Source organism: Manacus candei, unplaced genomic scaffold (genome assembly GCF_025592945.1).
Source record: "Manacus candei isolate 608988 ecotype Guabito, Panama unplaced genomic scaffold, ASM2559294v1 h1tg000049l, whole genome shotgun sequence".
NCBI lineage: Eukaryota > Metazoa > Chordata > Aves > Passeriformes > Pipridae > Manacus > Manacus candei.
The window spans coordinates 26,205,721-26,231,564 of NW_026138097.1; the positions used below are offsets into that span (position 1 = coordinate 26,205,721).

The window sequence follows — 25,844 nt, forward strand, 5'->3', positions numbered from 1 at the left end:
ACTGTGAGTAAGACATTTCTTTCCTCAGAAACATGATTTTCCTATTTCATATTTTAACCAAGAATGAATTTCATGACACAAGTACTGCACTGAACAGCACAAGACTGAAAAATCGATTTTAATAGAAGATATTTTTCCATTTGCACTAGAAAATTAAAAATTACTTGTCTCAAAGTTGCACACCCTGAACATCAGCTTTACCTTCTGGTACACTATGGGCAAATCAGATGCCAAACCATTCCTGACATACACTTCTTATAAATTGTAATTCAAAGGAATTCTGACAGCCTAACTAGCCTTTAATAGTCTAACTAGTCTTTAATTAATTTATAGGTGTTTCTAATAGCTATTGTTTTTCATGGATTAAAAGATTAAAAATAGTTTTTTATGTAGCAGCAAAATGTACTATTCCAGGATGTAATAATATGACTTCAGGGTCACTGATTTTTCATTTTTTCTACCTTTTCCTTTCCTCTGAAAGTTTACTTTGTCAGGCAAGTGTTATTGATTCCTATATGTTGGCAGAGGGAGGCTTGGCATTGAAGTAGAACTTCTACATGGTTCTGTAAGATAAAGAATAATTAAAGGTTACTGACAATGGCAAGTATAGCTGAACCACAGAAAAGTTGTATGAAATCTTTGCTGGAAGTTCTGTCATGGGGCTGATATTGACATTCAGTGGGTCATCATTTTGACTTATCTACAAATGTAGCTTGACTTCTGTCATGCAGAAAACTATGAGAATGGATATCAACCTTCTTCTACCCCATCTGACCGTGGGAAATCACTTTGTAATAGAAAAATGTTAATTAAGTCAGTCTCAGATTCTTTTGTTTAATTCTTTCTTTAGTATGTCAACCACAAATTCTCAAATTCCAAAACATAAGAAAAATGTTAAATGGGAAGCATAAGACAATTGTCCCTCTAACATTTTTTACTAAGAAAATTAACATTAGAAATCTGTCAGAGTTTTAAGTTTGTTTTCTCTGGATTAAGGGTATATTAATTGGTATATTCTTAAGTGGAAGGGAAATGTTACATGTTATACTGCTGTAAAGCATCACAGTGTTGGAATAGGGTAATCCTTATTCTTTTACTGCTGGTACCTTAAATTACTTTTTATTTAGCAGTTCTGCAACAACACAGAGTTCTTAGATGATCTGTTATGTCATGCCCTCTTATTATAAAAGACAAATAAGAAACTGCAACCCCAAGGGTAAATGAAAGCAATTTCTAACAAGATATCATATTTATTTAATAAAGTCATGATTATAACTCTATCTAGCATAGTATTAATATTTTACTATGTCTAATAGAACATGAAAAGTTCTGCAGTATTATTAAGAATTTCTTTATACAATTTATGTATAAAAATATTTTTCATTTTCAAATTAATTATGTATGATGCATGAATAGACTAAGTTGTGTCACCAGGAATAAACATGAGACATGATTTTAATGACAAAATTTTAATATTGTTACAAAAATTAGTTGGGTAATGCAACTTATTTACTTCAGTCACTGCTGGCTAATGTTTACTTGTTCAGAAACAACATGAATACTAATGTATTGCTTTTGATGATTTATTTCAAAAATATTTAGTCATTTCTGATGGCATTTCTCTGAAAGTAATCGACCCTGCAGCTGTTTCCTCTTAAATTAAATACTAAATATTTACATTCCTTGATTCTCTCACACTTATATTTTCACACACATAACAAATTAGTTTCAAGATATAGACAGAATAAAAAATATGAAACTTGTTGAATAAAGGATACCTGTCAGCCTTTGATAGGGGTATCCAGGTGGTCTTGTGATTACAAAACAGAACTCGGAAGATACTTCAGATTGACTGCTCTTCCAGAGCTCTCATATACTTATTCTGGTATTCTCCTAGAAAACTGCCCTTCCTTCAGCAAAGGATACTGATACTGAATGTCATACAAAAATATAAGCATAATTTCTGTAGCATATTTGGCATACATTAAAACATTATGCAAAGCCATGCTACAATTTCAGCTCTATTCTGTGAAAGAAATAAAATCCAAGCCAATTAAATCTTTCACCAAGACGTCCAATCATCGTGGAAAATTTCCAGATTACTACTTAGAGGAGAAAGATTTTCTTTTTCCCTTGGAGTTTATTGTTACAATACATTATTCTGTTTTTTCAACACAATTTTTACACATGCAAAGTTACTCAGTACAGTTGCATTTCTCTCTAACAAATACAGTGAGACAGTCATGTTCATCAGGTATGGCATGTAACAAGTCTTTTTTTTCCCATTCTGTGCAGCTTGATAGAAGCAACATTATAATCGACTACATAAACTTATAATTATGTTCTATTATCTGCAATTCTGTTGTAGGGACCTTCTTACATCTCTTTGTTAGCATGAATAAATATTCATGTTAAACTACAGTTAACAAAGAAAAAAATACTGCTTTAAGCATAACCTGCGTTCTGCTTTAAACATAATCTTTATTTTTTAACAGAAAAGAAAATCAGATGTTTTTAAAACTGCTTTTTTTTTAGCTTTTAACTTAATTAAATACTTGTGTTTATATAAAGTAATTAAGCATATCCAGATATATTCTGACTTTTTCAATGGATGCTGAGAAACTGTAAGGGCCTTTCACTGGCTAGAAGTCAAAGATAGTGATGGCATCCCTGAGATATAAAAAGATCCAACAAGACACAAGAAAATGTAGGGGAAAAAATCAATGTTTTCATAAATCTTATATCCTAAAAATCCCCTAGTTCAATTAACTTTTAACACCCCTTAAATATTTTCCTCTGGAAGGAAAATAAAGTTTGAGGATTAAAAATGAAGTGTACTGGTAAAAATATGTGTGGAATATGAAAGGCAATCAACCTGGAAAATAAAGGTACAGACTGAAGATTTAACAATCAGATTCTAAACCAGTTCTAGACCATAAATGTCTGTGAGATTTATACTTTTCAAATTATTAACTATTTAAATAAAAACACTGACATTTCATTCTTTCATATAATCTCTAAGAATAATGACTGATATTTAAATTTGTTGTACAAAAATGTCACGTCACTTCCTTAAAAAAAGGAAGACATTAAAACTAATGTCTTTCTAAACAAACAAGAACCCCAAACATATTTGAAAGATATACTGTGAAGCTAATTTTGTTAATAATACTTTGGTAAGGCTAAACTATTTATTTATCTAAACTGTGGAAGAAAAATCTCAGATATACCATTACAGAAAAAAAAGACTAGTTACCAAGGGTCCAAGAAAAGACCAACTTTTCCAGCCATATTCAACTTTCATGTATGAAAAACATTTAAGAGCACTTTTTTTAATTATACATTCCTCCCTACTGACACGTAGCTCTGCCAAAGGTGCGACCAGTGAAGCAGGCACAACAAAAGATTCACATAAATCTCACAGAAAGAATGGTAAGTAAAAAAAGTGCTTTAAGACATATGTATTTTAACCATAGCCAGACCCTAAGGAAATCTTTCAGATCATAAACATTCATATCTTCATATTTCTTTGTACTTTTTTTCTGCAACAAAAGAAATAGTACATTTTTTCCAAAGAGGCAGCTGGATGAAATATAAGCAATTCTCAAGTGAGAGTCATATTCTGTTCCCTGGACATGTGAACTGTGCTTTTATTTATCTATCTTCAAACAAAATTTTGAACTATCCCACATGGTTTCTAACACATATCTACATAAACAACGGTTAGAGCTGTGAAAATAGCAAAGCTCAAAATAGCTTTTACCTGTTCCAACTATCTGAAGTTTAGGAATCTATTTGAAACTAACTATGTAAAAAGCCCTTTTACAGCCAAGAAAACTATTTCGCAGAGACATTTGATGTTCAGGATAAGCAGAAAAATTCTCTGTCTGAAGTTGCCATTTATTCTCACCTAAAGGAAGATTTAGGCATTTCAATAACTCGTTATTAAATTTTAGAATAGTTGTCAAAATTTTAGGTGAGATGAATAGTAGGCTTTGAATGTGGTGTTAAAAGGTTGATGTCTTTTTTAAAAAGACAAAGAAAAAAAAACAATCCTGAATTCATCTTCTCTCTGCTTCACAACAGAGTCTATCTGTGGAATGCTCATCCTTCACACAGATTTTTATTTTTTGAATATATTGCAGTATACCTAAAGTATATTGCATGTGACTCCAAAACTAGCAAAAGAAACTCATCTGCCACACCTTTGCATTGCAAAATGGTGTCTGTTAAGGTATTAACTCACCTGAAGAGATTGATCCTGGTAAACTTTCCTGGACCTAAAATTAGGAAATTACATTCTAGCATAGCATATTCCTATAAAAATCAAATATTAAATATCTTCAGTTGTTTGGGGCCCACAAAATTAAGTTCATATTGAAGTACAAAAAAGATACCATCACACATGACAACTGCTGGCAATGGCACAGTGATACATTGCTTTACAGACTTTTTTAGTCTGACAATTTATTTCTGGATGAACACAAGGCATTGACCAGCCAGGTTCAACTCACTAATTTCATATTCTTACAGGTCCATAGCAAACTTCAACTTGTGTAATATCTCATAATATCAAATGTCAACAACATAGCAGTACACTTTCTGAACAGAAAGTTTATGTTTTTGTTGCTTTTCTGTTTCATGAACTGGATAACCTTTTAGGTATTGTAACACACACTGTACTGTAATATTACGTATTGTAACACATAACTGTGTTATGTTTTGTTTAAGATTTTAACTTAAATACAAGTGACACAAAAAGGCCATGGTATAGTTATTTATGCCTTCATTAGTAATGACATATGTTTCAACATTTTTCTCATGAAACATGTTCTTCATTAACTATATTTTTTGCATAAGAGGATGAACATCTGTTCTCTTCTCCTGCAATGTCCATAGTTGCATGGCAACTGAGACATTACTGTCCCTCAGTAACTATGCTTGGTAATCTATTTAAAAATGATCTCATGCCAAAAATTGACTGAAACATTAGCCTCCTGTCACAAACATTAGCTACTGTCGAGAAAGACTGTTATCTTCTTCCTGTTCTATTTTCCTGTTAACTTTACTGCTACACAACTACACACACAGTCTAGAAAATTCTTCATTTTAATACACCCTTCTTTCTCGAAACAGACAGATTAACAGTTTAAATCTTAGAATAAAAAAAAAAAGTTAATTCTTTCTGTTTTTTCAGAAACAATGGATTAACAGATCTTACTTATAGTGCTACAGAAAATATTTTCCTACACTTCTGAAAACATGGGGCACTTCAACTAGTTAATAGACCACAGTCAGTGCATCAGTTGAATAGCATGAAGTCAAAACAGATTTCTGTTCTTTAAAACAGAAACTCTGTTAGGTTTTGGAGAGCACAACTTCTTAGCCCATCTTAGACAAGAGTTGTAACACGACTTACTCCATTCTGCAGACTGTGAAAATTTACTTGCTCACAGTACTTTTATCCCATAAAGACCTATGTAGGCAGTGTCATGGTGCAGAATGGATGAATAATTAATCAAAACATCGAAAAAATGGGACATGACATTTTTCCAGTGGAGGGAGATAACAGTAGCATCTCATCAGAAGGATCTCTGAGGAAACCCATACAATGTAATATAATGCCAAAAGGGGTGAATAATAAAGTGACAAGTTTTGTTATTGATGCTAAGCTACTAAATCAAGATCAAGAGAAGAATTTCAAAAGTTCTAATACTTACAGATTAAATTAATTGTAAACAAATATAAAATGCTGTACATTGGAAAATGTTACATATGACTGACAGCTCAGATGAAAACCTGGAACTATAATAGATAGATATAAAATGTTTACTTACTACTCAAAAGCTATCAAATATAAGCAATTTAAAGCTAGAAACTTGAGAAAGGAAAAGGAAAAAAAGGGGATTTGTGGTACACTATGAATCCATGGTTCAGTAGTATCCTGATTACAGTGTGCAGTTATGGGTACTGATCCCCTCCATCTGAAAAAGGATTCAAAGGAATTTCTGAAGATGTACAGAGAAAGGATTACAAGAGGGACTTGAAATGGTTTCTGTGCACTGAACAGTGGAAATGGAGGAACAGATGACTAAAGGAGATATGAAAGAGGTCTTCATGGTCATGAGGGACAGTGAAAAAAAGTAGAAATCCATTTGTCACTGTCTCTTACAGAAAAAAAGAATTAGGTGATATCAGATGAAACTAATGGATGGCAGTTACAAACTAAAGTCTTCAGATGATGGATAAGTAATCTGGAAAACAGCCAAAGGGGACTGAAGACAACAAACGCTTGTAAGGATTGAAAAAGTAATTTGATTTTTCCTCCAAGGATTTGTTCATTGAGGGCTACTAAACACAAGGATGCATACTCTGGTATGTATCACACATGCTTACCCTGTTCTTATATTCTTGCTTTGATACGTGTGTTTGACACTCTTACTGTCATGAGCAAAACAGACTCAACTTGGGGAAAATTATTTTAATTTATTGCAAATTAAAAATAGAGCAAGACAGTGAGAAGCAAAGACAAAGTTAAAACTCCTATCTGTACATTTCTTCCCAGACTGAAAATTATATAAGACTCACTGATAACATTGAAATAGCATTACTGTATATGTGTCAATTAAATCTCTGCTTTTGGATTGTGACTTTTCCAGAATAGCAGGGATAAAAGCAGAAACACTTTCTAATCTTTAGGTAGGAGAAGTAAAGGAATGCCAGTATGAAAAGACAACCCATTGATATTAATTATGTGGCATCTAAAGAAAGCTTGACTTATTTCACAGTACAAATACAAAGCTGAAAGGCCGATAGCAATTTTCAGTTGCTTGCAGTAGTATTCTCCAGTTACGTTCTCACTAATACTACAGGAACAGAATGAAGGGGGGCAGGAAACAAAAATATGCTTATTGAAAAGTGTATCTTGGAATAGCTGTGGTGGTTTCAACAGGCTGTCAGGGCAACTATAGTTTCAAGTACTACAGAATACCATTTCAAAGTTATTAAGTGAGAGTTACTTTATCTTCCCCATTGATCTTTACATATGCACAGTCACATTCACAACCAATGTCCGGGGCTTTCTCTTCACTCTTTCTGTTCCTATGCACCATGAAATGAATGGAGAAGAGGGAAGGGAGAAACATGGCTGACACACTATACTTTTTTCTCTTTTGAAACCACAGAGGCTTCCATAGCCATGGACCTTACCAGTGCAGAGCACAACATCCATACTTAGTCCTGTACTTCCAGTAAAGTCAACTTAGATATGAGGTGCATGTTTCCATGCTGAAGAACTCTCTACCCATCTTTTAAGTGCACATGGATTAATCTCATCAGTTGCTCAGTCTGGATTTGATTGAACACCAACACATTTGTTCATCTGCTGGATGAGGAATCCTTTGACCGGGTTTTGACCTGAAATCTGACACAAATCTGTTTGTTTACTTATCTGAAGCTGATTAATGTCATTATTGATTGCTGCAGTTTGTTTACTGCAGCTACAATGTCACAGGTTAATTCTACTTGCTGTGGTCTTAACACCATATCTCCTAAATTATTGACTTTTGTGCATGCTACTCCTTCATTTGTTTACTCACAGTAATAAATCTTCAACTTTGTCTAAAACTAAACAACACAGCACTGCTTAAGTGACTTAAATGTCAATCCAAGGGAAAAAGTTTGCATCAAATCTTTACACCAAATAATGTTACTATCTAGTATCCTTAGTACCGTTTGCTTCAAAAGTTATAGTTTACTTTATGACAAACAGTTACCTTTCATGATACTTACATGACTCTTGTAATAGAAAAGCCTAGTCAAGTTCTCCAAAGTTCTCAAAAAAACCCCTCCAACCTGATCAACAACTTCTGTTTTATTTGAGTATTTCTTGATATTCATGATGACCCCATGATAGGAAACTTTCTGCTCTATAAGTGTCCTGTCATAAAGCTTGTTACATTCAAGACCATATTATGGGGGCAGGCAAACATACCTCTTGGAGCTCATATCACTAAGCTAAGACAATCCTGCCCTAAACAAAGCTGGATTCTGCACTTTTGTAAAATCCTATTTTTATTTCAATTAAAGTTGTAAGGGGTGAGGAAAAAGAAATATCAAAATTTGCAATTAAATCCAGAGAACTGTGGGAACCTCCATCCCCACAATTAAATATCATCATTCAATAGTAGAACAACACTGTTTGATATTTGATCACCCACTGCTTAATGTAAAAACAATAGAACTTTTTTAGGCCACAAAACTAAATAGTCCTTATTTTTAAATCAAAGAAATTTTAAATTGAAGAAATAAATGTTGGCAGCCAATTAGGTACTTAAAACATTCAACAGTTCTAGTGTGAATATGACAAAGTATTATAACCTTTTTTTCAATACAACTGTGTTATTTTGAGATTTTTCAGACATTTTGTTTCTGTCCTTAAGGGAAAATAAGCATCTTACTGTACTTGTACAAAATATATGAAGACTGATGCATATATGTCATGAACATCACTGCTTTTAAATGCCATTCTGATTTCTTTTCTGAATCTTTTCTGATTCAGAAAAGGTGTCTCTACACATAACTTAATAAAACTATGTAAAGACTTCTCATGGTTTACATTGTCATATCAGTTCAAGAGTCACCACAATGAGTAGTTAATATAATGTATATGTACAAATGCCTGCACTCAGAAAGAATCATATTAATGCAGAATTTGACTGGACACAGTAAAAAGCTGCAAAATTGCAAAAAATTTATATGTAAATATTTTGCCTAACACATTGATTTGATAAACTGTCAGAAAAAGTCTCTGATGGAGATATATTTAAAGTTACATTGAAAAGCAATTTAACACAGACTATGACTTTTAAAAGTTTAAAAAATTAAGTAGGATTTTTTTTTTTCATGAAACATGTACATTCTAGTAAAAGATTTCACATTGAAACAAAACCATAGAGTTCATTTTATGATTTGTCTTCTTGGTCTAAAAAAGTCAAAGGTCAGAAAAATTAGAACATCCAGAGAAAGTATACAGTATGATCATCTGAGAATAGAGTAAGATTTATTTGAGCCAGGCACCTGTTTCTCATGGCAGCAGGCCTCTCCAGCAGCAGGCCCAAAGTCCCAGAGCTGGGCTGGATCACAGATGGTCTGGAGCACAGGCAGTCAAACCGAGGGCCCTCAACAATTCCTTATGGGTCCTGACCACGAAGGAGTAAATATGGGTTGAATAAAGAGTTTCTATTCACAGACTCTTTATGCTGAGAAAGACAGTTTTCTGGTTCGCAGCAGCTTTCCCCTCAGTTTTCCTATTCACAAAGCTGAATGTGAAAGCAATCACTTTCAAAAAGTACAGAAGTTTTGAAGATGTACTGGAAAAATTTAAGGACAATGGTTCAGCATATGGAGTTGTAGAACCAGTTTTTTAAGGATTCAAATGATTGTTTAAAAATCTGATTATATTCGACAGAGGTACTGAGAAGAAATGAGTTGATGCTGGCTATAAGGAGAATGACCAGTGCGGGAGGAAAAAAAGTATGCCACTGTGCAAATGATATGAAGTAAATAATTAAATACACTGATTTTCTTTCAGAAGTATTGTTAAAGAAATGAAGTCATATCTACCACGTCTTCTGATTTAGAGGCAAGAGAAAGTTGTTGAATTCATACGGCAATTGAACAAGTAATATTCAGGGCACTGAGACCAGAAAAAGTAATATGGCAGGTCTCCTTCAGGCCGCTATTTTACCTGCCTCATTAGAAATCAGTGCTAATTGTCTCAGATAAATAATGTCCATAAATGTGTACTCAAATGGGAGAGTACCTTCACTCATTTTCCACATATGTATATTTCATATCAGTTATTTTCCAAAAGCATACTTTCTTTCTAGAAAAGTCATCCGCTTGGCTACACAAAAGTTAGAAACTTCAATTCTACCATATTAATCCAGCACTAGAGTGATTTCATTAGGTATTCCAATGTATTAGTATAAAGAATTCTAAAAAAAAAAATGCTTTTCTAATATTTTGCATCCTTTCATGATCCCATTTGTCCAAAAATTTATTTAAGAAAAGGTCATGTCACCTGCCTGTCAAAGCTCTCATTTCTTCCAGTGTAAGTAGAGGTTTCAAATTTTGTTTTACCTTTTTTAGAGTTCAAAACTTGTCATGAATTCTTATCTTCTCAAATGCTTTGAAATCCATTTAACTGCACCTGAAGCTCTTGGCAGATTTCAGAAAGCAATTTTAGGTATGGGAATGAGAAAGTGAATAGTGTAGAGTGGGGAACATTGTACCCATAAAACCACAGATCTTCTGCAGGGATTTATACTGCTGAACATTACTCACTCCTAGACAAAATTTTAGAGGAATAAAATAAAAGCAAATGCATCCTGAAATTCATCGATGGTAATTTTAATAATTTAAGACACAGCATAGTCACACCTGAAAGAAACAGCATTAGTATCCTCAACACCCAAGTTTTAACATCGTATTTAAATAGCTGGTGTTTCCAGGGTAGTTTAGTCAGGCTCTTGAGGGCACTACCAAGACCTTCTATTCTTGTTTGGCCTGTCCCAGGGCATCATTCCACCACTGTCCATGACTCAGGCCCCATCTAATCTTGGACCTTAGAATATACACCCTTTTTTGATCCCTCTTGGGTCCAGCAGCTCTCTGGGACCTCTCCTAGGTGGGTGATGGCATGGCCCGGCAGCCAGGGCCTGTCCCATCCCCAAGCAGGAGCAGGGCAGCCAGGGGCACCAGGTCCCAGCCCTTGCATCGGGCACCTCCCTGGGGACAGGGACAGGCTGCGGCTGGGCCAAGACTTAAGCCAGCAGGTGGTCTTGCCTCAGCAGAGCCCATGGTTGGTCAGGGCAGGGCTGTGGGGAGCTGTTGTCTGGCAATGCTGCTTCAGGGTCACCTGGGAGGGGACTCACAGCCCCAGGGAGCTGTGGTGGGGCCCTGAGCTGCGGGCAGGGTGAGGGGAGCCCGGGGAGCTGGGCAGGCACAGGGAAGGCTGGCAGTGCCCTCGAGACCGTGACCTGTTGTGCAGTGAGCTGAGAAAGGTGCTTCTCCAGGAGCGGCTCGGAGAAGCAGTCCTTTAAGAATTTGAAATCCCCTCTGGAGTCAGTTCCTCCTTCAAGCAGTGAAGCAGATTGCTACAGAAGTTACTGTCTAAATTACGATGCAGCCAGGTGCTGAGCACAACGCCTGCTATTGCCCTCATGATGACTTCTTTCTACACAGTTGGTCTATAGCTCCGTAAATTAAAATCTGCTGCCACTAGAGGGAAGCACAAGGCTCTCTACCGCCCTAACAACTCGGGTGTCAGGACCTGCCTGTCTGTAATACTTTTGTCATGTGTTAGCATTATTTTAACTGGACTAATAAAAATTCTGTCTGTATTTTCATTAGACTGTTACCATGTTAATTTACTAACAGTGCATTGCTGGCTCCCCACGTCGGTTGGATCCCAGTTTTGTCCACAACAAGATTCTGAATTTATCAAATGCAATTGACTTTCTTGGGACCTCTAATTTTTAAATTTAATGTAAACACACTACTGAATTTGAGAATAAGTGAATGCAAAGGCTGACATCCAGCCAGTCTAACAGATTACCAGATGGCTTTCAACTTTAGACACCTCACATGATAGTTGTCTTAAAGTACCTGTCTAAATGCATATAGAGTCAATATTATTGTTTTTGTTAGGGATTAAAACAAAATAAAATTTTTAAACCATCTATCTGGCTTTTAGAAGTCTCCTGAATGCAATAAAATTAGCATTCATCAGAACTATATTTCCTGAAAAATACTTAAGATTTTCAGTCAGATAATATACTGAAAAAATGATGTTTTTTCTGGGTTCCATAACTCATAATTCAGTGCAAGAGTTTTACTGCATCTCCTGTATGTTCACATTAACATACAAATATATAAATATTTCAGGCGTAAACAAGTAAAATCTTCAGCACTTTCCTCCTCCACTTGATAATCTACTTTGATAAGAAAGAAGCATACAACAATTGGTCAGCCCTAGAGTGACATCTACTGTTCAGAAAGATACACAAGAGAAGCAAAATTTACATCCACTCATCCAGCTTTAACTAGGAAACAGGGACGTATTAATGATGAACTGATGTATGAATTTGAGATATGAAAAAGGAATGCATGTTACCACAAAGCATCCTGATCGCCAGGCAGCAACAGATATATTTTAGCCCGCCTGTCAATTCAACCCTTCTACCACTAGTTTCCCATCTCTACTATTTGCAAACAGTTCTAGAAAGTTTTAATCCTGGAATAGGAAAGGAACATCAATCAAGTGCAGCTGTGAAATGATCAGGTCTGGAGAAAGAAGTCATCTGATGAAGCAACCTTTTTGGATACAAATTAATAGGAAGGACAGCTTGAGCAGGGATGCAAAAGACTAGTACAATTATTGTGAGATAACAAAACTTTACATCATCCCTATAGATAAAATTCCATCATATGGTGATTGTACAGTCTACAATACTTGCTTCAATGATAATAAACAGAACAAAGAATTTTAACCCCAAAAACAAAGTTCTATTTTTTCCTTCTAAATGCATGGTACTACTTAAATGCTATTTTATGGGATAGATGTGTTTTCAACTCATCAAATTAAGTGAACATCAAGAAATTAAAAAATTTAGTAGACCAAAAAAGTCTAGAGTTGGCTTTAATATTGGCTTTAATCACAGTAAACAAAATAATTCCACCCTATTGATCAGGTCAATGTTATCATTGGCTTATTAGTTCTGATGGTATTTCTGGAATTTCATATATGACATTTTAACTCTGAAGACTTCATCAATGGAATAAAACTTAGTCCTATTCAATGGATTAGTATGCTGACAGTCAGAAGAGCTGAAAAGTTTATTAGAATGGTCATTAAAAGAAAAGATGTGCTGGTTGTAAGGCAATTTGTGACATGTTTAGACACAATAATGGGTGATAGTTAATTTGGAAGCGTGAGTCTATTATAAATTAACTAACTTTGAAATATGATTCAGAAATTACATTTTTCAATAATGTCATGTTGTGAACAGTCAGCAAAGTACTTTGCTTACTGGAGATTGATAATCTCTTTGCATGTTCTCAGATCAGTTGTAGGAAAAATGACCAGGACCTATCAAAAGACTTCTGTAAGAAAAAAAATCAATAAATTTTCCTTTAAGAAGATTCTGTGGCTTGATGTTAATGCTTTCAATTTCACTAGTCTTTAAGTATCTATAAATGTAAAATTATTGTTTTTGTGTACCAATGATATTTTCTATGCACAAGGATTTTTAGAAGGATATGAGGAGGAAGAAATAATTTTAGAAGGCACAAGAAAAGATAGGAGGAACAACAGGGGAAGTACCACAATATATAACACATTTGCAATAGACTTACTGTCTCTGTCAGAGAAGAACAGATGGTTTAAAAAGATTTAAATATTGTGGACATGACAGGTTTATTTTTACTGAACACAAGCTGAAGATAAAGCAAGTCTGAGTGAAGGTGAAATGAAAAACTAATGCATGATAACTGCTTTGTGTCATTTTAACAACTTAGCGTATAAATGTCTATGTGTCCTATCAATCAGAACAGATACAGGGCTCATTCATTAACACGTGGTCCACTCTAAATTAGGTAGGTTGCAACAGTTATCATCTTTAAAACCAACCAAAAACATCTGTATGGAAGAAGATATTTCTATTTCTGCAATGATGATGGAGACAACGGGTACGAATTGAAATACGGAAAATTCTTTTTAAACATAAGAAAAAGTCTTTTAATGATGAGTGTGATGAAACACTGTAATCGGTTGTCCTCTGAAGCTGCAGAGTCTCCATCCTCGGAGATACTCCGTACCCAGACGCAGTCCTGCACACTAGATCCAATTGACCCTATTTTCAGCAGAGGTCCCTTCCAACCTGACTCTATGACTTTGTGATATAAAGCATTTTTATTGGAAAGGGTAATGTTTTAGTCAGATGAACACTTCCAAAAATTATGTGTGTTTAAGTGTGTAACCTTTACTTCTCGGATTTAGGAAGGGTACACGAAAAATAGTCGAATTAACCAAGTGTGTCTTCCAACAACTGCAATTTTAGAGGATGTTAATTTAGATGTTTTTCTGGATACCTAGATGTATTAAATGACTTTTCAAGCTATTTTTTTTAGTCCAGTTGGGGGTTCATGCTCCCAGAAGAGTGATGAGAACACGTAAATTATTTATTTTAATAGGATTTGTTTGGCACAGATATAAAAAGATATTTTTGATGTATTGCTCAGTACTATTCCTGCAAGATACAGTCCCTGGGGTAAATGAGAAGTACTCCAGAGAAGCTGAAATCCACTGTACATAGCTAAATGCTTGGAAATGGTATATTTCTATAAAAAGCTCATACAGTCATGCATTTCCAATAACCCAAGATGTTTCCTCTGTCTCTGTAGAGGAAATTCAGTTAAATAGATACTACTGAATTTAACTTAAAATCATGTGGGACTAGGGTAGCTCTACATTTCAGTGGAGAAAAATAGCTACTGATAAAAAGCTACAGAGAAAACACACAGGAAAGCATTTAATGAAAAATCTATGAAGAAAATTAATGATTTCTTTTCTGTGGGTTATTTTGTTGGCTTTGTTGTGGGTTTTTTATTTTTAGCTTAACCTATTTAAAAAAAAAAAATTACAATTATGATTTGTCTTGAAAGCTTTCAAAATACATACTCATGATGGTCAAGAATATTTTTCGGCTAGAATAAAACTACAAAATGTAGTTAACAATTTATTTGATTTATAGACATCATATTTTACTTAGAGAAACAATTTTTTCTCTAGTTCTAGTAAGGTAACTATATGAAGTCTCAGGTTCTGCTGTATTATGAACAAGTAATGTCAGTTTTCCAGCAATTATAACTAATTTGTTTTGTTAATTTTTAATGTGACAATGCATTCCCACAAATAATAATTTGCCTCTGAGAATTAATGATCATTAACACTGTAATTACATATTTCTTTAACATTTATATTCCTACCCTTGTGTAGGAATACATTTCCTACCCTTGTGTTATACATAAAGTGCTTTTTAAGCCTTAGAAAAAAATAGTGTTGATTATTTGTTTGTTTCTGGTACTATACATTACCTTACATTTTTAAATCATAGTGAAAGACTGAAGTATATGGCAGGCTGTCCACAGATGTTTTTTGAATCAGTCATGTCAAGCACTGAGCAGCAGTAAAACCTTTGGGAAAAAAAAAGATATACAGTCATACTAAAGATTACAATTCTCTTCATAAATAAGACAGACAGCAAACTGGTGATAATTATTTTTCAGGAAGTTCTCCCATATTTCTTTGGTTCAGTGTAGAAAAGCAAGAAGAAAAGTGTAAACAGCAGCCAAAAGTTGAACAGTTTTTGTTCCTATTAGAATCTGGATTAAGTACAGTTCTGTTTTTCTAGTGTACTGTAAAGTAAATGTTAAAAAAACTGTCAATATACCTTGCCTGGTCAGCCTGATAACTTTCTACTATGAAATGAGTCATTCAGTGGGATGAAAGCAGTAGAAGTTCATTATCTGAGTTTAATAAGACTTTGATACAGTCTCCAATTGCTATTGGAGGCTCCTTACAGTCTGGGCCCATCTTTTTCAAAGCACCTTTTTCTCAGGCAGGTGTTCCACACTGGTTCCATTACTCACCACTCCCTCCATACAGGTAATCAGACTCAAGCCAGCAGTATGGGCAAAGACAATTCTAACATTTTTCAGACCACAGCAGGAGTGGTCCAGTTTAGTACTCACCACACCAACAAGGACCTTAGCAAGTTACAGCAAATGCCTAAGAGGCCCAGCTGAGCAGGCAGAAAGAACACAGAATATGCAAGGAATGGCTGCACAACTGACTTGAGTCTCTCTGGAGAAGATAGGCCAGTGGAGCCACATCCTGCTCTCTTCAACTGTGTTTTGCCATCCTCGGGAGGATAGCCAGACTTTTCCCATAGCTTCACACTAAAGTCACAAGAAGCCAGAAAAGATGCTAAGGTGACATCTGTAACCAATGGAATACAAAGAACCAGCTGGTTCTCCTATTGACCACATGACAAAAGACAGGGAAAAGCCCAAGGGCCACAAAGGTTTCTTTTCCCTCAGCTGTTGCTGGAACAATCTACCCTTGGATTGCCCAGTTGCCTGCACTTGGTAGCAGAGCTGAGGTGAGCAAGAAGCTTGAACTTCCTCTCTTAAAAGGACATTCAACTCAGAAAACAGTACATGCTGTGATAGCAGAGCAATACCCATTTTTGTAAGATTAAAAAATGTGCATATCTTCTAATAAGCTATTAATTAGAAGTAAGCCCTGCAAATATTAGTTTTCAGACACATGACATGGTAAAATGTATCAACTGCATGCATACAACTCGTAAGATTGTAGTGAATGTTATCTAGTAAAGCAGTAGTTGCCCTGTAAAGTATAAATCTAAGCATTTTTCTATATGTGATCAAGACAGTTTTTTCCCAAGTTTTCATTAAATAACACTAAATTTCGATCTCATTTATAGTAAGAAGGTAGGTCTCTCAAGCACAATACGGATGAAATACCATAGACAAAAGTTTCACTTTAAATGAAAGTGATATTCTAATACCACATTAAATGCACATAAATCCAGTAAAAACAAGTTGTAAACACCTTAAATCAGCCACCTTAGATAGCCATAGTAGTCCATCCCAAACAAATTTCAGCATTCACGAGGACAAACAGCTGCATATTTCCCCTGATTTTTATTTGGAGGGAAAAAAAAGCAGAGTCCAGTTACCTCATGTGTGTCAAACTGAGACTAGCACAGTTGTGTGGGTTTGTAATTCTCCTTTAACAGGACACATCTTTATCAGCACTGATTTATACAAAGCATTTGTGTTGTGCTTTTGAATATTATTCTGCATCTGTTATGCCAGTCATATATAAAGTCAAATAAGTCTTCGTTTGATTCAAAACAACTTCCATTGAAAGATATATAAGCTTTGCCTGCACAAAGACTTACACTGTTAGCAACAAATAGAAGTGAGTGTTATTTCTCCCTGTGAATATCTTTTAGTAAAATCTGTGCCTTCAGCTAGTCATTGTACACAAAGGCCACAAGATGGTAGTCTTGCCTCGAAAAGTTATATGATGATTTTTTTTTTTAACCTAAATAAGGAGTTGGCTGTCTCCTTTGTGACACCAGGGATTTTCAGTTCCTACCTGAATTCTCTGAAATAGCTTCTCATGTGAAAGTGAATTAAAGTAAAGAGGGTTTAAATCTCAGCTCAGTTTTCATCATGAAAGCGTGATATATTTCTAGGAAAATTAAGAAAGTTCATAGATGAGTACTAACTTAAAAAAATTCAGAAAATTAGTGCAGCTAACAAATAACAGTTGTATTTTAGTAGGGTAAATCATTTACTTACAGGAAATTCATTGTAATTTTGTTCCAGGACTGATTATTTCTTGTGATAAAAATAACTATGGTGGATTATCTGTAGTAATCAACTACTTCAGTTTCCATAGTACCAAAAATATACTAAACATCAGCAATTTTTAAAATCTAGGAGAGGTTTACAAAGATTTGATATAATCAAGCGCTTAATTGGAGAATTATAATACCAGTTTACCAGATCCATAATTTATTCTAGCAGTTGCTAGTTCAAACTAGATACAGTAGCTAATTTTTTCTTCCCATGTTTTGACTATTAGGTGATTGAGTTTTATACAAGGAAAGGTGGGGTTTAAAATACATTGTTTGAAGTAAATATATAAAGCCAATTCTTACATCTGTATCCTAAACTAGCTCCCTAAAGGTAGATGGGTTTTGAAGGGGGAAATGGATAAGTAAACATCTACAAGAGCTGGATTTCTGTTCTGGTTCCTAATTCCTCAAAGCTGATCTAGCACTTTGAGCCAAAAGAAAAGTTTATTTTCTTTGCCAAAAGTGGTAGTACACTCTGTGATGAACAGTTATTTCAAGAATATGGTGAAAGAATGAACCAAGTTTTCTCCCAGAAATCCTGTTATACACTAATTCATTGAGATGCAGACACATGAATTATCAGGTGCACAGCTTTTCTTAACAAATATTGTTTTTCAACTAATGTAGACTTTAGCAACTATTCTGTACATCCTTTGCCTTCATCTCTTTATGTCATATTTTACTTTTGATTTTGTTATTGATGGTCTTGTTCAAAAAGTCAATTTTTTTCATGTATTCAGGTTTTGATAGTAATCATCACAATGAGTATTGAGAGTTGTTTTTTTTTTTTTTAATGGTAAACTTTTGGTATTTGAAATAAAAAATTTCAAATACTTTCAAGTAATGCTGGAAAAATCATGTTTAAGTTTCAGATGAGAAATAAGAGAACTTTTGGATTGCTGGTGGCCTACAGCTAATCTATGACATCAGAAGTATTAGCTATTCTGTCACACTGAGATGATATGGTTAGAAAGGATTTACAATTCTGTGGTGTCCAAGAGCTAGCATTCTACCACTTCTGTCAAAGAAAAGACTCTTTTCTCAGTGCTCCTGGCTAGGAATGAACCAAAGGCTCAAAAGGTAGCACAGCTTTGCAGAATTAGGAGATTTAAGTAGCTAGCTACAGGATACAGCAATAGAATTTACTCTTATATCAGTTTATTAAATTTAAAGCAAATGTTTTGGGTTTACTGGGAGGTTTATGGCCTGGTTCTCCCTCCCTCCAGTAGTTTTGCACAAAAACTACTTTTCAGCAAATATTATATTCCGGAAGCATACTATTGGGAGTTCACTCAACAACCCTTTAGAGTTATTTTGCCATGAATATTTTGGGACCTATAAATGAAACCAAGTAATTATGGAATAACTTCACACAAAAAAAAAAAAAAAAAAGCTATGTATAATTCCTTTAGGAAAAGACATTTTATGTGTGAATAATTATTATACTCCATCCCCCAGGAAATTAGACTTAATGTGTCTTTTCTAAGAAAAAGATAGTAAATGTTATAAATAGCAAAAAGGTGTGTAGCAGAGTGTTTTTCATCCTTTAAATCAAAAAAACGAATAAGATGTTTTTTGTGTGCAAGAGATGTCTACAGAAGCAAATAATGTGGCACAATAGTAGTTAATTAGTAGATCAAAACACTTAGTTCTGAAACTTCAACATATTGACTGCATGAAGTATGAAGGTTTTCACTTTTAACCAGATTTTACTCTGCTGGACAATAAACGAAATTGTTAAATGTTGCCTGCAGGACCAGTTTTTGGGCTGAACATTCACATTTCCACCAGTATTTGAAGTGCATTTTAAGCCCACCTGGAGCTTGTAGTTTAGTTTCCTTGGAAAGAAATACATTTTATACAACCCAAGGTTGCAGGTATTCACGGGCATCTCCTCTAAGACAAATTTTTAGAAGTTTCTATGAAAAGCTTCATTTTAACCTGTGCTTTCATATGACCTTTAAGTAAAAGTAGAAAATTAAATCTGTAGAAAATTTATAGCTTTTTTAAAAAATAAATTTATTTATGAAGAGGATTTTTGTACTAAACTATTTGTTCAAGGTTTTGTTGTTCCACACCAGAGCATAAATATGATGTTCATATATCTTCACATGCACACACACACACTCTCCGCTTACTCAGATTAGAAATCCTCTAGTTACTTCTACCTATTCATCATTAATTTATGAAACCAAAATTAAACAACATATTTTCCAAAATTTGTTCTCCCTCAGCTTCAAGTAGAGCAGAGTGACCATCACTATTATTGCCAGCTCAAAGAGCCACGAGTGTGATCTTACCTGAGATTCTCTAACAGTTTATAGCATCAGAATTAAAGGTCATACATGAGTTTACACAACAGATGTCACTTGTCACATAAATGCTCTGTTGTACTTAACTGTAGTACAGTCACTAGTAGCTAAACTGTCTTTTCTCTCACATATAATTTACTTTTCAAAGAAAAGGTCTTATCTTTTATTATTGATGTTACGAGTACTTCTTTCATTTTTATTATGCCTCAGTAGCTCAACTAATAGCAATAACTGCTGCTAAATTTTTGCATTCAGCATGGGAAATACTAGGCTGTGTGTAGCAACATTTACACACAATGGTCACTTTCAAAAATCTTTGCAAGCAAACTCTTCAAATCAGAGAGAGAAGAAAATTGAATTTCTCATAACTTAAGTCACACATTACATAGATGTTCAAGTTAGAAATAAAAGGTAGAAAAAAAGAACAGGACAATATCTCAAAAACTATGACAAATGTGTAACAGGAAAAGAATATTCCTTTAATTGTTATATTTTTATGCAAGTTCAACACATGTTCTACTGTTAGATGCAGTGTATTAAACATTAAACAGAGTTTGACCAGTGCCAGATTTTAAAAGTAATAGGTTGCTTCAGAGGATGGTGTCTAACTTCCTTTATTTTTTCTGCCTTATTTTATTGAACTATTGATTTCATTACATGATTTATGTGGCTATGAGATTAACATAATCTGCTGTCTAAGATTAGTAGTTCTGTTTATTCAGATGCCAGAACTAATTCAAGTATTAAGAAGATCACTGACAAAAAAAAGTCTTATTCACATCTCAAGTGCAATTTAGACTCCTATATGTGTCCAAGTGTAAATAGAAAAACAGTGTGCCTTGAGACATGTTCTATACCTGTTAGTCTCATTTTCTTACTTGGTCAGTTAGAGAATCTAGAAGAACTCGACAGGATATATACACTCCCCCTTAATTAAATGGTTGAGAGTCAATATAATGTTTGTTTTTGTTATCTGGTGAATAAGTAAAACAACACGTAGGTGTGAAGTCATAGTGAAAAATTGTGGTGGCCACATAGTTATTGCAAAGAGTTGCCCATTCATGTTTAATAGTTTTCCAGGTCTATCACATTTGATATTTTATCCTATTATAATTACTTTATATATATTACATTATTTTATTATTATTATTTGAGAATTCTTTGTGAAAAGCAGTTTATAAAACTGCTCTATTTTGTTACTGATAATCGTGCCTCTGGAGATTATGTTTCTAATTCTAATGTTGAAATAATATCAGTCTCTTCACAGCTGTCACCAAACCATTTCATTGACAACAAAAAATTTGATTTCTCGGACTTGATGATGATTTAATGGAGAAGTACGATTTGCAACTCTGCAATTAAATTATGTCTGAACATCTTAACACATTATCAACTTTTCTAATCCATGGGGAAACAACACTATACAAATACCATGCTCATGGCAATGAAATACTTTGCTCTCCCTGTTTACGTTTACCACAACAGTGGTAGCTGTTCTGGCCATGCAACCAACAGAGTACTTAATTAGCACTACACTGTATGGAATTCATACCTTATTGTCCACCACTTTACAGCCTTATTAAGTTAATTCAGTCTGAAAACTTATCAGAAAAAACAGCTAGATTTTCACAAGCCTCTTAAAAGCAGCCAGTATATTTATTTTCAATATCAATAACAATAAAAGAGTACTGTGGAACTCGGTTTAATTAAGTTCTTTTTTTTTTTATTTTGGCTTCCTTTGACGTCTGTATCCTGTTAGTCCTTTTTCTGTGAGTAAATTGCTCACTGTAGGTTATTCTCTTCCTTATAATTTGCTTTTGCACTCCCAAATGGTTTTAAACTTAGAAAGCAATCACACGGTTAACTCCTAATTTACTTTATGCATTGCTTCTCTCATCTTCTTTACCTCCCTCTCCACAAATAAGCAGTTAAATAGCAAAGTTTTAATAAGTTTCAGTCAAAATTTATTTCTTTTTTGGTTCCTGCTAGAATGCACTCAACTAACACATGCAACCAGATGTCTGATAATCTGAGGTCAAAAGATCAGTTAAGCAGAAGTTACACTTTGTTTTTTATCCCTGTCTCTTGAATTAGAGAGGTAGAGATACTGCAAATGTTTCTGTAAATGTAGTTGCTAAGCAAAAACTTTTACATTCTGAAGCTTTCCTAAACCAGCACATATTACAGCAAAACAAAATGAGCTATTTTTTTCCCATTTTTAGTGCCACAAACCAAATGGCTCTACAGAAAACAATCAAATTACTTAGTGTTTACCATCAAACCTAATCCCAAACTTTCCACATTCTCTTTCTGACAGCAAAAATCAGCATCATAACAAATCAGCAAAATCATCAATGGAGTTAAGCTGTTCAACAAAGAATATTTCAAATCGTATTTGATTAGTTTACCTAGTCCAACATGACTTTACCTAATGATCATATTTGAGCCTCTGCACTGCTTCCATTCTTAGAGTCAAAAAGTAAAAATGCAATAGACTAACCAATATTCCAGACCTCAGAAAAAAAGAAAAAGATATAGAAGTGATGCTGAGCCTGTATTGCTTGTCAAGCTACAAAGAAAACTGAATAAATGGAGTTTATAGCACAATAGTTATTATATTCAGCATTACATGTGATGAAGTTGAGAAAAATACTGATAGTTGCTGAAAAATATGCCCAATCTTTAGCACGATTCTGATAACACAGTGTAGTAGGAACTCCACAACTAAGACTGTTTAGCCAGTGCAAAAATATTGCAATTTGTCTTCTGTACTTAAGAAATTTCTAAAACAGTGCTCTTTGAGGCATAGGCCCCTAGAAAGAATATAAAATCAAAGGAAAACGTAGGTTGGTGTTAGGAAAGTGTGTCTGGAAGTCATCGTGTCCAAACTCTGGCTTCAAGCAAAAGTAGCTTCAAGGTCAGACCATGTTGCTTTGGATTTGCCCAGTTAAGTTCAGAAAATCTCCGACAATGACAATTTCTCCTTATTGTGAAAATATTTTCCCATTCATCTAGACTTTTATTTGCTGTCATTTATGACTATGTTTTTCATCCTTCCACAGTGTACCTCTGAGAATAGTCTGATTTGGTTTTCTTCATAATCCTTCTTAAAGTATTTGAAGACAGCAAACAGGAATCTCCCCAGCCTTCTCTTCTAAGGCTAAATAAATCCTGTTCCCTCAGCCACTATAACCAGGAGGTAGGCAGGAATCCTTTCTTTCTCTGAGCTCTGAATCTGGCCGTAGGCAGTAAACACTGCCTTTGAGGAACTGTAGTATCCAATACCTGCACTAACCCTGATGAAGGTCATGACTATCATCTCTAAATAGTTACCTAATTCAAGATGACTGGATCTTCCATCAGCTTCAAGTAACAGGTACATTGAAGACCATTTAGGTAGAGATTGATACAGAGAGAATCTTGCGTACACCATCTCTGAAGTATAGATCTCTGAGACAAGAGGCTCTTTTGCAGAGAATATCTTTAATTTTTTTATTCTTCTTGTATTTATGTGACATTTTAAACAAATTTTTGCCTCTTTTAGTCAGTAATAGGACCAGAGGAGGAAAACCTTTCCTACTAGAACAAGCCTCTCCTGAATGAATCTCTTGGCCATTGCAGTTTAGTCCCACAGCCACTGGATGCCACTGCTAGCAATGACTTTTTTTCATATGTAAACATTTAAATGCTTTCTCTTTGTTGACTAGCTTTTGACTTTTTCATCAGGGATCACAAAATGATAATTTTAGTCTCTTTGACAAGTAAGAAGGGGGGTCACCAGAACGTGTACCTTGGACTTCCAGAGGGAAGACTTTCGCCAGCGTGGGAGTCTTGATGACAGTCTCCTAGGAGGTAGTCCTGAAGGGCAAAAGAGTCCAGGAAGGCTAGCCATTTTTCAGGAAGAAAACCCTATAGGTGCAGGAACAGGACATTCCTATGTGCCGAAAGACGAGCCATCAGGGAATACCAGCCTAGCTAAACAGAGAGGTTTGACTAAAATTCGGGAAAAATAGGAGAATTTATAACCTTTGGAAGATGGGGCAGGCAACTCAGTAGGACTAAAAGGATGTTGTGAGGTTATGCAGAGAGAAAATCAGATGCATCAAAACCCACCTAGAACTTAATCTGGCTACTGCCATCAGCATAGTTTTGTGAAAGTCAGATCCTGCTTGACTAACCTGATGACAAGGTGACCTACCTAGTGGATGAGGGAAAGGCTGTGTATATTGTCTACCTGGACTTCAGCAAAGCCTTTGACACCTTTTTCCACAGCATTCTTCTGGGGAAACTCTGCTCATAGCTTGGATAGGTGTACTGTTGGCTGGCTAAAAAACTGGCTGGATGACCAAGCCCAGAGTGTTGATGAATGGAGTTACATCCAGCTAGCAGCCAGTCACAAGTGGTGTTCCCCAGGGCTCAGTATTTGGCCCATCCCTGTTCAGTACCTCTATCAGTGATGTGGATAAGTGGATTAAGTGCACTGTCAGTAAGTTCACAGATGACACCAAGCTCGGTGGGGGTGTTGACCTGCTGGAGGGTAGGAAGGCTCTGCAGAGGAATCTGGGCACGCTGGATTGATGGGTCAAGGCCAGTTTTGTGAGGCTCAACAAGGTGAAGTGCTGGGTCTTGCCCTTGGGTCACAACAAACCCATGCAACATAGTCTTGGGAAAAAGTGTCTGGAAAGTGGCCCAGTGGAAAAGGACCTGGGGTTTACAGCACAAGCCTTATGAGAAGCTGCTGAGAGAGCTGGGGTTGTTTAGCATGGAGAAAAGGAGGCTGAAGGGAGACCTTATTGCCCTCTACAATCACCTGGAAGGAGATTGTAGAAGGTGGGTGTTGATCTCTTCTCCCAGGGAACAAGCAATAGGACAAGAGAAAATGAACCAAGATGTATCAGGGGAGGTTTAGACCAGATACTAGGAAAGCTTTTTCACTGAAAGGATTCTCAAGCACTGGAATGGAAACCTAGGGAAGTGGTGGAGTCACCATCCCTGGAGGTATTTAAAAGATGTCTAGGTGTGGCACTTATGGACATTGTTCGGTGGTGGACTTGGCAGAGTTGGATTAATGGTTGTATTCTTAAAGGTCTTTTCAATAGAAATGTTTGTATGATTCTACAATTTTATTACTTATTTTCTATCATCTTTTCCAGTGCTGTTGCCGTCTTTATCTTTTGTCTTCTAGACTCCTCATTATGCACTTGGTTCTGTTTAATAAAAATAATGTCTGTTGTAAGTTCATTATCCCTGTATTACAGTTTTCAGTCTAAGAATGGTTATGCTTAGGAACCACAGCTCAAATATGAAGAAGTTATGCAAAAATATTTGCTGAGATATACACATCTTTCTATTTTTTAAACTTTTAAAACATACCATCCTACTTTTTTCACTGAAATACTTCAGAAATTCAGTGGAATTTTGGCAGTTAAATATGTCTCAGTCATCAAGATATTTCCCTATGTGGAATTAAATAATGTTCACCCATATTTCATTAGAGTAGACTGATTTCCAAAATTTATTGTAGCAAAAATGTCTTCTCTAGAGCAAGACTGAGACAATCTACTGAATATATTTTGCTAGCTAACTTCTGATCAAATGGTCTACGTTCAACTAACAAAACTACCCACAACTGCTTGTGGAATAACCAATATGCAGAAATTCCCTCAAAATTACATTGCAAATCTTGTGAAGTTACAGCCTTGATAGCAAACACTACTCTGGTTTACAACTGATACTGTTCTGTTCCAGGTAGTAGCCTTCAACTATAGCACCATTTATAGCACAGTGAGCTCTGAAAAACTCAGGAAAACACACCTTATTATCTCAGATGTACAATTATGTCAACATAGCCTACAAAACAAATGTTCTATTACATTCACTATTGATATGATTTGAAGCTGGCTCCCTGCCAAGTCTCCAAACCTTACCACCAGAGTTCCCCCCCCCCTCAAACCTCAGGGAGAAGAGGGAGAAAAAAACGAAAGAAAACCCGAAACGAGAGAGAGACAACCAAAGT

General features: G+C 35.1%; 1 long non-coding RNA gene across 8 annotated transcripts in view; it reads left to right on the forward strand.

Annotated features, from left to right (window-relative positions):
* LOC127476427 (uncharacterized) overlaps positions 1 to 13,190 on the forward strand; it is a 37,664-nt gene extending 24,474 nt beyond the window's left edge. For 4 of the 8 annotated variants that reach the window (XR_007906603.1, XR_007906602.1, XR_007906600.1 and 1 more), the window contains 3 exons: positions 3,365 to 3,432; positions 6,175 to 6,375; positions 7,185 to 13,190. This is a non-coding gene — a long non-coding RNA (uncharacterized LOC127476427). The remainder of the gene's footprint in view (positions 1 to 3,364; positions 3,433 to 6,174; positions 6,376 to 7,184) is intronic. The other 4 variants (XR_007906605.1, XR_007906601.1, XR_007906606.1 and 1 more) reach the window with 2 other exon arrangements.
* Positions 13,191 to 25,844: the final 12,654 nt, after the last annotated feature.